This window comes from Esox lucius, chromosome 2, assembly GCF_011004845.1.
Source record: "Esox lucius isolate fEsoLuc1 chromosome 2, fEsoLuc1.pri, whole genome shotgun sequence".
In the NCBI taxonomy this organism is placed as follows: domain Eukaryota; kingdom Metazoa; phylum Chordata; class Actinopteri; order Esociformes; family Esocidae; genus Esox; species Esox lucius.
The window spans coordinates 35,673,811-35,686,541 of NC_047570.1; positions in this window are offsets into that span (position 1 = coordinate 35,673,811).

The window sequence follows — 12,731 nt, forward strand, 5'->3', positions numbered from 1 at the left end:
AAGATTATAATTGGGACTAACTCAGATTGTGTTATAGTAAAAACGAAAAACAGCAAAACTGCTAAATATAGTTTTTTTAAGTTCACTTGCCAGATGGTATGTTTATATTGCTGTCTTGGACATCTCCACCAGCTCTTGCCAAGGCCGTTTAAACATCAGCTCTAGTTTAGTATGAGGACATCCCACACATGAAGAATCTAACTAAGGTTTATAGACTGAATGTTCTTTGTTTTTGATGAGAGAGAGAGAGTGACTCAGGGTGAGGGCGAGAGAGTGACAGTGAGAGATACCCTGTGGGTGGCTTTGTTCTGGTCAGAATAATTGTCCATTTGTGCAATCCAGATTCTTGCAGATGGTGAAAGGAAGGAAATAATAAATAGTTTGTGATGAGAAGCTCTTCAGATTTACTCCAACCAGTGAGGATACTTTACCCTTCATGTAGAACTGACAGATTTTGGCTTGGCAGCTTTATGCCAGTTGTCTAACTTGACAGTAGTGGAGGGCCAGAAGATATAGATGTTCATCCAAATTGTCAGTCTACTCTCTAGCGAAGCCAATCAGCCAAGTCCCAGTACTGCTCTTTCACTCTGTCTCTATACTGCTCTGTCACTGTGTCTCTATACTGCTCTGTCACTGTGTCTCTATACTGCTCTGTCACTGTGTCTCTATACTGCTCTGTCACTCTGTCTCTATACTGCTCTGTCACTGTGTCCCTATACTGCTCTGTCACTCTGTCTCTATACTGCTCTGTCACTGTGTCTCTATACTGCTCTGTCACTCTGTCCCTATACTGCTCTGTCACTCTGTCTCTATACTGCTCTGTCACTCTGTCTCTATACTGCTCTGTCACTCTGTCTCTATACTGCTCTGTCACTCTCTGTCTCTATACTGCTCTGTCACTCTGTCCCTATACTGCTCTGTCACTCTCTGTCCCTATACTGCTCTGTCACTCTGTCTCTATACTGCTCTGTCACTCTGTCTCTATACTGCTCTTTCACTCTGTCTCTATACTGCTCTGTCACTCTCTGTCCCTATACTGCTCTGTCACTCTGTCTCTATACTGCTCTGTCACTCTGTCCCTATACTGCTCTGTCACTCTCTGTCCCTATACTGCTCTGTCACTCTCTGTCCCTATACTGCTCTGTCACTCTCTTTCTATACTGCTCTGTCACTCTGTCCCTATACTGCTCTGTCACTCTCTGTCCCTATACTGCTCTGTCACTCTCTGTCCCTATACTGCTCTGTCACTCTCTCTCTATACTGCTCTGTCACTCTCTCTCTATACTGCTCTGTCACAGGAATGAGGCTTGTGACAACTGTCTGATATCGATCACTGAAATCAAATGTATTTCATACATCAACAGTTGTCACCAAATTATTTACAGAGACATCCAACCTGAAACCCCAAAAAGCGAGTGGCGAGGAAAAACTCCTAGGAAAGAAAGGTAGAGAAGAGCTGGACTCTTCTAGCTTTGCCGGGTGAAAATAAGTCCTTTGGATCCAAAAGGAAACCTCAGCAAGTAGTTCAGACTGACCCTAGTCCCCCATCAGGTAAATGAATGCAACTTAAACAGCTGGTCCTGAGACTGGACAGACTGGTAAAACTAGGCAGGTACTGAGAGAGGGGTCCAGAAAAAGAAATGGCATCCTGTTCACTATCACTCACTGGAGTAAAAGAGAGGAGAATATAGTGAAGCAGAAATAAACGTACACATTACTAGGTCATCTTTTTGTGTACACAAGGGATGTTCCTTGGGATAAGTCGAACATGGGTCTGTCAAACAAACGACAAGATCTCGACCAAACTAACGATGTTTACTAACTTCATGCTTACACAGTAAAAACAAAGCTCATCCATCAACTGAAGTGCATCCAGTTGGGGCAAGAAAACGAAAAGCGCGTTTGTGAAATAGTGGGATCATGGCAGACTTAATTAGACACATGGGTAATTACAAACAGGTAATTCATTGTTGAAAGATGACCGCACACTAATGGGTAGAGAACTTTAGTAGATATTATCAAATGTTTATATCATTTAACTTTGTATGCCAAGGCCCACGTTGACCAATACTGGGAACACTTTCACTGTCCGTCACAAATGACAGCGCCATTACATAACCCATATGCTGAGGGAGAAGTCAACAAGAGATTAGTAGTACCAGGAAGGATTCCAGATTTCGGTTCATCTTGTGTCAGTAGGGGCTTCTGGGTATCAATAACTCAAAACAAATATATTAGACAAAAGATTTGTCAAACTGAACTTGGCATTTTAGAACGGGAGATTGACAGACGGATCGGTGCAGCTTCTGCAGTAATGCAGTCGATGTATCGGTCTGTTGTTTTACCAGTCAATCTACGTTCCTACTCTCACCTATGGTCATGAGCTTTGGGTCATGACCGAAAGGACAAGATCCCGGATACAGGCGGCCGAAATGAGCTTTCTCCGCAGGGTGGTTGGGCGATCCCTCAGAGATAGGGTGAGAAGCTCGGTCACCCGGGAGGAGCTCAGAGTAGAGCCGCTGCTCCTCCACATCGAGAGGGGTCAGCTGAGGTGGCTTGGGCATCTGTTTCGGATGCCTCCGGAACGCCTTCCTGGGAAGGTGTTCCGGTCCCGTCCCACCGGGAGGAGACCCCGGGGAAGACCTAGGACACGCTGGAGGGACTATGTCTCCCGGCTGGCCTGGGAACGCCTCTGTGACCCCCCGGAAGAGCTGGAGGAAGTGTCTAGGGAGAGGGAAGTCTGGGCATCTCTGCTTAGACTGCTGCCTCTGCGACCCGGCCCCGGATAAGCGGAAGAAGATGGATGGATGGATGAAACTTGGCATTTTGCCTAATACACTTGTTTTTCATTCCTTTTTTTCCTTTTGATAACCTCAATCCTTGCAATTATAATGCATCGTACAAAATGTTTTTTGTTTTTTTCATCCTGTTTGTTTTTGTGCGTATTGTCCCCATGAAAATAGCACAGCACTAATTAACCCCCCTTGTTTTTTTCTCCCTTCAATTATTCTCCCTTGACCGAGACCTCTCCTACCACCAAAAACCACACAACAGGTTCTCTAACCATCCATTGGTGGCTGTTAGTGGATCCATTGGTCACTAGTTAACCCAGTATTTTATAATGCTATTGTTTCAATCATAATGTCTGTAGTTAACCCGGTATTTTATAATGCCATTGTTTCAATCATAATGTCTGTAGTTAACCCGGTATTTTATAATGCCATTGTTTCATTCATAATGTCTGTAGTTAACCCGATATTTTATAATGCCATTGTTTCATTCATAATGTCTGTAGTTAACCCGGTATTTTATAATGCCATTGTTTCATTCATAATGTCTGTAGTTAACCCGGTATTTTATAATGCCATTGTTTTATTCATAATGTCTGTAGTTAACCCGGTATTTTATAATGCCATTGTTTCATTCATAATGTCTGTAGTTAACCCGATATTTTAAAATGCCATTGTTTCAATCATAATGTCTGTAGTTAACCCGGTATTTTATAGTGCCATTGTTTCAATCATAATGTCTGTAGTTAACCCGGTATTTTATAATACCACTGTTTCTTTCATGATGTCTGTAGTTAACTCAGTATTTTATAATGCCATTGTTTCAATCATAATGTCTGTAGTTAACCCGATATTTTATAATGCCATTGTTTCAATCATAATGTCTGTAGTTAACCCGGTATTTTATAGTGCCATTGTTTCAATCATAATGTCTGTAGTTAACCCGGTATTTTATAGTGCCATTGTTTCAATCATAATGTCTGTAGTTAACCCGGTATTTTATAGTGCCATTGTTTCAATCATAATGTCTGTAGTTAACCCGGTATTTTAAAATGTCACTGTTTCTTTTTAGCAAAGCATCCCCACATTCTAATGTGGCGTCTCACAGAGGTCTTGAATCTTTCAATCTGTGTCACATCTGCCGATACCCCCCACCCCCCTCCGCCCCAATTAAAAAAAAATATATATTCCCAAGAGCCTGACGTTGTTTCCTACCGCCGGACAGTGATCCCCCAACAGTAGTCTGGAGGCCAACTGTGCCATGACATTGTGATTTTACAGCTGTTGCAGGGCTCCCAAAATCCACATTAATACGCTTAACACACTGTTCAGATTTGACAGGACGTTACTTTCAAAGCCACAGAGAGCTATTACAAATGAATCCAGCAACATGAAGATCCATATTCTCCCACAAGCCTTTCCTTGACTAGGTATGGCGCAAGAGCTAGTTCCCAAAGTGTGGTCAATTTAAAATCGGGAATGATTGAATTATAAACTTGGGGGGAGGGTGGGCGGAGTGGTACACCATTAGTGTTTTGTTGATAGAAAAACCTAATGGAATAGAAAATGGCATGACATGAAGAGATGTGTGTGTTCATCTCCTATGTCACACAACAGAATGAAGCTGCAACCCAGTTACGCCTAAACACATGCACAAACACACTCACACAACCCAGTTACGCCTAAACACATGCACAAACACACTCACACAACCCAGTTACGCCTAAACACATGCACAAACACACTCACACAACCCAGTTATGCTTTCTAAAACCCTTTAAAGTGTGTCATGGTGTCCTACAGAAGCAGGGAACAGACACACGCTGTTCTGTCTTTCGTCTGAGAGAAGAGAAAGAAGAAGGGAGTGAGGGAGAGAAAATAAAGGAACACCAAAATAGTGAGAAAGCGAGACACAAGGAGGGGGAGACCAAAGTATTTATTTATTTACCATCTACTTTAATCACAGCAGGAAATACTACAGGATAGATTACTTCAAAGGGTCTCAGTGACCACAGGAAAGCTAAGAATAGAGACAACAGTGCTCTGATTAACCCACACAAACACACACACAAACACACACAGACATACACACATAGACACACACAAACACACACAGACACACACACACATGCCTGTCAATGTATGAAAGTGGCGACACAGGTCAGGATCATTTGTTTCCGAACACACGCACACACACACACACACACACACACCCACTACAAACATAAACACACAAATAAACAGACGCAGTCAATTTTGAAATGCATTATCTGAAACAACCAATGTGTCCTCATAAAGCAGTGAGGTTGTTCTTTGAACCATATTCTACCTCACAGGACACACTGTCATTTTCTGCCCTCGTTCACCATCTCAACCTCTGCAGTGAGGTTGTTCTTTGAACCATATTCTACCTCACAGGACACACTGTCATTTTCTGCCCTTCGCTCACCATCTCAACCTCTGCAGTAATTGTTTTCAGTGATGTGGCTCTTTTGAACCTTGGCAATTAGGTGCACTGCAGGATTGAATAGCCCAAATGTGTTTGAAAATGTCTTTGAACTATCGTGAGCTATGCCCACTCCTAGTGAATTATTTTAAAACTTTTATTCTCTGTGTTAATTTTAAGCTTTTTAAGTGATTAAGGCCAACTCTCTCACAACTGGTTTCAGAAGTGTGATTAGTCCCAGTCAATTGGGTTGACCTACGGTTTAAAAGGCTTTGAGACTGAGTTTGATTTAAACTGCTTTGGATCTGCTGGACCTGGGGACCGGTATGCAGAGGTGGGGGAGTCCAGGAGAAGAAAGTCTCCCATTTATCACCAGTTAGTCCCAACCACAGATCGAGGAGGTGAAGGACAGGGCAGGGCAACGGCCAAGCAGGAGCAGCGAGCACGAAGCAGAGCAGCTCGGGGGTCTCCAAACGGGAAAGGGGGTGTTTCAGCTGCGGCACAGGTGTCTGACAAGATCCTTGGAGGACTGAGTGTCTGCCGGTTTCTTCGCTTTTGCCTTGTGCTTTATTGATCAACTGGACCACTAATTAGTTAGGATCTGCCCTCACCTGGTTGTTAGGTCTCAATCGGGCACCAGTTGAAAGGAAAAACCCCAAAACCTGCATACTCTAGGATCTCAGTGGGAATCAGTCTCACCAGAGTGAGCAACAGGATCAATGTACTATCCAGGGATCTGCTAACCTTGTGTAGGGTGCAGCGTCTCAGCCCAGTGTGGGGAAATGCTAGCGTATGCTAGTGGATGTCAGTGGATGCTAGTGAATACTAGTGGGTATCACTGGATGCTAGTGGATGCTAGTGGATGCTAGTGGATGCTAGTGGATGTCAGTGGATGATAGTGGATGCTAGTGAATGCTAGTGAATGTCCGTGGATGCTAGTGGGTATTACTGTGTTGTTTGTTACCTTTGTTGTTACCTTCTAATAATCTATTGTTCTGAAAATATATATATATATATTTTTTTTTTTTAATGTCATATAAACCTGTGCAATTTTAACAAAATGGGCGCTGTGATGAAAATAAATCACATGTGGTCTCTTGTTGTACACTATCCCAACTGCGTTAATGTCAGCTTGCAAAATACTCAGGGCTGACCAGAAAAATCTGGGGTTTGAGCCCTGAAGGCCAGGGTCTGGTGAATTGTCTTGCAGTTGATGAGGTGGTTTAATTAAGGCTTTTCTTGTCATTTCCTAGTTAAAGTTAGGCATACCATTTGGTATATATATATTCTTTTAAAGAACGATAGTTCAACTACTCTACAATGTCTTTCAGGAACTTTTTCAAATCCCGGATAATTACAATAAATAATCAGATAATATTTGGATCCGGCATATTGCTCATAACCGTAATGATAATCAATTTGTCCAAGTACTCTGCACAACATAATATGACAACCTGCGGTCAGACAGGCAAGTTTCTATTGTTGTATGTGCATTGCGAAAAGGTTTGTTGCTAATGCAGTTACATTTGACGGCAAGAGAAAAAAAGACATTTCAATGGTTCATTTACTTTTCCTTCACAAATTGTAGCTAATTGCTCAACTTAATTGATGTTCTCTGAAAGATGCATTGGGTGAGGATGAAGAAGATGGAGAGAAGGACGTGGCAGAAACAGAGGGAAGATGGAGAATGTCAGTAAAGTCGTAATGCTCTTGCCTCGTCTAGGCCCCATCGACCCGGGAGCCTGCTGGGAGGAAGACCATATGGAGAATAAAAGTCTGCCGGAGAGATGACCACCCAAGCCCAGTTTGTTCACTTGCTCATAATTATACCATAGACAGGATTGGCTGTAAAATTTGCGAATTTCCAAACACACATTGCATGAAGTTCGTTACATTTCCTTAACCTAAACCAACTCGGGTATCTCTTGGCGGAAATGCAAAAAAATAAAGACCCCAGAGATGTAAATAATATTACAAATGTATTAAAGACATGGTGTTACAAAATGAGGAGCATCAAAAATGAACCAAACAGGTGATACAAAAAGTAAAGCACGATTTCTCAGTCTTGGACCATGAAACAGGACAAATGGAACAACCCTCCATCTTAAGTTGGGTAGAGACAAGACCGTAGTTCATTAAAATAGATGAATCACTACCCTCCCCTCAGGCCTGGCTTCCGCTGGGTCCATAAGTCCCCAGGATGTTGTTCCCTCAAATGCCACCATCGAGTTCAACCCAGCTGGTCAGTGCTATTCCTCGCACTGATGAAGCGATGCAATCCCCCGGGTTAAGGCAGCGCAGCGTACAACCAGCTCTCTTATGTCACCTCCTCTGGAGCGCAGCTCCCCTGACAGCATTCGGGGGGCCCGGGTCCACCCAGCACACTGGGACCTCTCATCGACATCGACCTCTCCAGTGCATGTGCGCCGTCGGTGGGAGGCTGCCGTCTGGGATGGCTTCAGGAGGTTTTCTGGCCCATCTGAATCTATTGCCGGGGGTGTTTCATTACCCTTCCCCTGGGGTACCTTGTCCTGTACGGAGGGGAGCAGGCCACGCCTTACTTCTGCGGGCCCCTTTTATTGCCCCCTGCCCCAAGGCCCCTCCGGGCAGCTGTCTCTGACTAGGGCTAGTTCCCAGTCTGGAACGTCCCTGCTCCCCACCGGGACATGGGTGTCTTTGGGCGCAGGCACAGGCCTCCCAATGTGACCACGCACCCGGCAGGCTCCTCCGAAGGTTTCCGGACAGCTCACACCCCCTGGTCTCTGTTCCTTCCGCTAGTGCTTGGCCTCTCCATCGTGACGGGACCTCGTCATGCAGCAACCTCGGGTTGTTAGGGGCTCCTGCTGGGCCGTCGGCTGGTGGAATGGAGCGTTTCAATCACCTGGGACACGTGTTTGGCAGTCCGGGGGCCTTTATCTTTTCTATTTTCTTTCATAAAACCATAGAATGTTTTAGGGTGGCGACAAGACCGTGGTCAATGAAAACAGGTGTTTCCTCACACTTGGTTTGTCCTTAAATTAGTGTTTTTAATAATGTGTTTCCATTGTGTTACACTGTGGCTTTTCGTAATTGGTATTTTTTCTCTTCTTCATGGAATTTCTTATACATATCGCCACCAAGTGGTAGAGCTTTCTTATGGTTTGTAAATAGTGTTGTATTCTATGCTTATGCCATGGTAGATACATAATATGTATTTTATATGGATGCTATTAGTTCATGTGGTGGACAAGGGAGAAAAAGAGGAAGAAGAGTAATGATCTCTAATAACATTTGTGTTATTGTACTTGAGCATGATATTGTACATGATATGAGGGAAGCTGGGCTGAGAGTCCAGCCTAACCCGAGCCGTTTCAGTGTTGCATCAACCGTCCAGACTATCAGAAATGAAAAGCTAAATAACTGTAAACCTACATGTCTGACTACCTTGTAGACCAGGCTGTTTTCTGTACTCTGAATCTGTGTGCATTAGCACACGCAGGACAGTATCAAAAATGTACATGAACTTGTATTTATATTCTAAAAAGTATGCTTGTTTTTGTAGAATTGAGAGACACCGATTGGTGGTCAACCACACATGATTTCTGAGGCCCACGGTTTAGCCATTTGGAACATGGCTGTTATAAATAACCTTATATGTTTATTCTTCTCCCAGTAAAGAAGAAGAATTCATGACAGTGTCATTTCTCAAGGTAAAAACTTCAGAATGTATAGTCTGAGAAGAAGTGAAAGTCTCTGACCCAGGTCAAACACACGATTCTGAGGTGGAGATAGACTAAACATGTGTTTGTATCACTATAACCCTGTTCCTGTCAGAAACACTATTCCTCTCTTGTCTTCCTGGGCTACATTTCAAGTGTTGGTGAGATAGGGTTTATCAAGGAGAGTACAAAACCCACAAAATGAACAATTACAATATTTGTGTATTTACAGTAAACTTCCACATTTGTTCTGGAGATAATTAGCAATCTCTTACATCAAACAAAATACAGATTCATATACAGAATACTGCAACAGATTCTGGTCAGTGATTCATTAAAACCTTTTCATAATTGTTTTTTCAATTCCTGTCACTGGTGTGAAATGGGTATTCAGCAGTGTATTTTATTTCACGCTTTTGAGTGACTATTGCATGCAAAATGTAATTTACATGCCAGATATGGTTTTGAGTATAATGTTTGGTCAATCCTGGGTTTGGTCAATATGGCGTTTGGTTTCGAGAAGTGAGTTACTGTTTTGAGATAATTAAGTACATGTTCGGGAAATGTGTTATTGTTAAAATGTGAAAAGAGTCAACCTGGCTGTCCTGGAATGTCGAGATTGTTGAGACCAGTCCAAAGTCTCCGTCCAACAACGTGTCCATTCTGCCACAGAGCGGATCCCCAGACCCGGCAGCAGGCCTGCCACAGAGCGGATCCCCAGACCCGGCAGCAGGCCTGCCACAGAGCGGATCCCCAGACCCGGCAGCAGGCCTGCCACAGAGCGGATCCCCAGGCCTGCCACAGAGCGGATCCCCAGACCCGGCAGCAGGCCTGCCACAGAGCGGATCCCCAGGCCTGCCACAGAGCGGATCCCCAGACCCGGCAGCAGGCCTGCCACAGGGCGGATCCCCAGACCCGGCAGCAGGCCTGCCACAGAGCGGATCCCCAGACCCGGCAGCAGGCCTGCCACAGAGCGGATCCCCAGACCCGGCAGCAGGCCTGCCACAGAGCGGATCCCCAGGCCTGCCACAGAGCGGATCCCCAGACCCGGCAGCAGGCCTGCCACAGAGCGGATCCCCAGGCCTGCCACAGAGCGGATCCCCAGACCCGGCAGCAGGCCTGCCACAGGGCGGATCCCCAGACCCGGCAGCAGGCCTGCCACAGAGCGGATCCCCAGACCCGGCAGCAGGCCTGCTTGGTGCCTGAGTAACGGGCTTTCAGACTCAACCCATGACGCCCATGTGAATAATTATTTCCTCATCCCCTTTTAAACACGCTGCCACTTCTCAGTTCCACAGGGAAACCCCCACCCTGTGGTCAAGTGCTTCAGTTTTGTCCTCTCCCCACATTTTCACATGTCCTTCGACTTTTCTCACATGTCCTTCGACTTTTCTTTTTCAAGGAGCACGAGTGACAAGCTTTTCAAAACGGCTGGCTGCTTGTGCCATCACCCATTGACGGAGCCCACTCAAAGTACCGTCCAGTTGGGATGTGAACGTCCCCTACATCCATTGTTTGGTAACCCCAGTCAAACAGAAGAGAAAATGAAATAATCTGAGCGTATTTCAATGCAGTTTCACTCCTTAGTCCACCACTGGGTCTCTGTAAACCCTTGGCTATAATGTGTCCTTTATCCTGACACTGTTCTGATCTTTTCTAAACCATCACCATCAGATCATAATTACCCAGAACACCTCGCTCTGCTCATTGACAACAGGGACTACAAAGACCAAGATCAAACATAATTCTTCTCACATCGCATGTAAACCACTTACACCAGTAATGTCAAATCAAACAAAGCGTTAACAAACCAATGAATCCCCACGTAATGATTGATCCCCACGTAATGTTATCCTTCCTGCCACCCTCCAAGCCTTGTCCCTGCACACATTTCTGCTTGATTGATGACTTGTTTCCGCATCTACTTGTCACGTATACCGCAGGCAGAATCTGGTAGGACCCGGCGCCCCCACGGTCCTGTCGGTGACAGCTCCAGGCCCCGCAGGCCCCTTCCTGTTGTGTGGATGCCTAAAGCCCCTCTGACGAGAACGACGTGTTGTTCTAAACGGCACACTTGCGCCATAGGGCTCCTCACTACCTAGGGTGCCATTGGGGCCGAAACCAAGATTGAGAACGGGGTCAGATAACATTGGGACGACCCAGCACGACCCGGCCAAGCTCCCTGGTGCAGGCTGAAACCAGACACCAGCTTGGCACAAGGGGAACAGTGTCCCCATGCCATCCACTGCCAACTGAGAAACTCCAGGAATCACAGCTTTAATTATTTCAGGGAACTCTATTAAGCTTCTGTACACTGAGTCCATTGATGTACTGCAGGCCAGCGTCCACACACGTCTGTCCCAAATCACTCCCTACCCCCTAAGCAGTGTGCTTGTTTTGCCCAGAGCCCTGTGAAAACCTCCTGTAGCGCGTCATGGGCTGAAGGGAACCGCCCCCCCCCATGTCGGGCCACCGTGTTGCGTTCTGCCTGTGCCAGACGGCGGGAAGCTTGATTTGATGTGTGTGTGTGTGCCTGCATGGTTGTGTGTGTGTGTGTGTGTTTGCGTCTAATTGGACTGGGCCGGGTTGTCTGAATCGTTGGGGATGCCTAGTTATATTTGTTTCACCCTAGGGAACTCGTGGGTTGGCAGGGCTGGGAATATTTGTGCCGTGACAATTCTTTGGGTGAGTGCACAGGTCAATATTTCTCTGGTTCCTCTGTGTTACTCTGGTTCTTCTGATTCCTCTGTGTCCCTCTGGTTCCTTTGTGTTCCTCTAGTTCTTTTGCTTCCTCTGTGTTCCTCTGGTTTCTTTGGTTCCTCTGTGTTCCTCTGGTTCTTTTGGTTCCTCTGTGTTCCCCTGGTTCTTTTGGTTCCTCTGTGTTCCTCCGTTCTAGCGATGAGATTTCAAACTGAAAAGTATTCGCGGCATATGTCTCGATGGCATGTTTGCTAATATCGATCATTACGATAAGTATCCTCTGGAGTGAGAAGTATGATGTAACAACTTGTCAAGGTGTAGTGTTGGAGGGAACCAGGCGCAGGCAGTACTCTCGTTCGTGGGATTTATTAAAACAACAAACAAACCAAACACGAACGGAAAAAACAATACTAATGACTGAATGAAATAAAAGTGCGCAACATGCGTCTTAACAATTAACATTCAAACAGTACATTCAATAACACTCACCGATTAAATGCACACACAGCAACAATGACAGCGACAGCAACAATGATCCACAATGTGGGGAGCAGAGGGGAAACATATATACACATACAAACGAGCTAGATTGGGACCTGGTGTGGAAGATGGGAAACGTGACAGTCCGGGATGTGTTCGTGAGAATATGGGAACTTGTGGAAATATGGCACGGTGGCGCTGCTGCTCACCGCACCATGACAGTACCCCCCCCCAAAGGCCCGGCCACCGGACGGGCCAAGACGAACCCCAGCCCAAGGGAGGGGGGGCGGGGCAGCACAGTACCCCCATCGGCACAAACCCGCCGAGGGGGCGGAACAGCCGAGACTAACCAGGGTGGCGGAGCCGTCGGGACAGGCCGGGGAGGCAGAACCGGCCGAAGATCAGGAGCCGGCGGAGGGTCAGGAGCCGGGAGAGCCGACGGAGGGTCGGTGGCCGGCGGAGGGTCAGAGGCCGGGAGAGCCGACGGAGGGTCGGTGGCCGGCGGAGGGTCAGAGGCCGGGAGAGCCGACGGAGGGTCGGTGGCCGGCGGAGGGTCAGAGGCCGGGAGAGCCGACGGAGGGTCGGTGGCCGGCGGAGGGTCAAAGGCCGGGAGAGCCG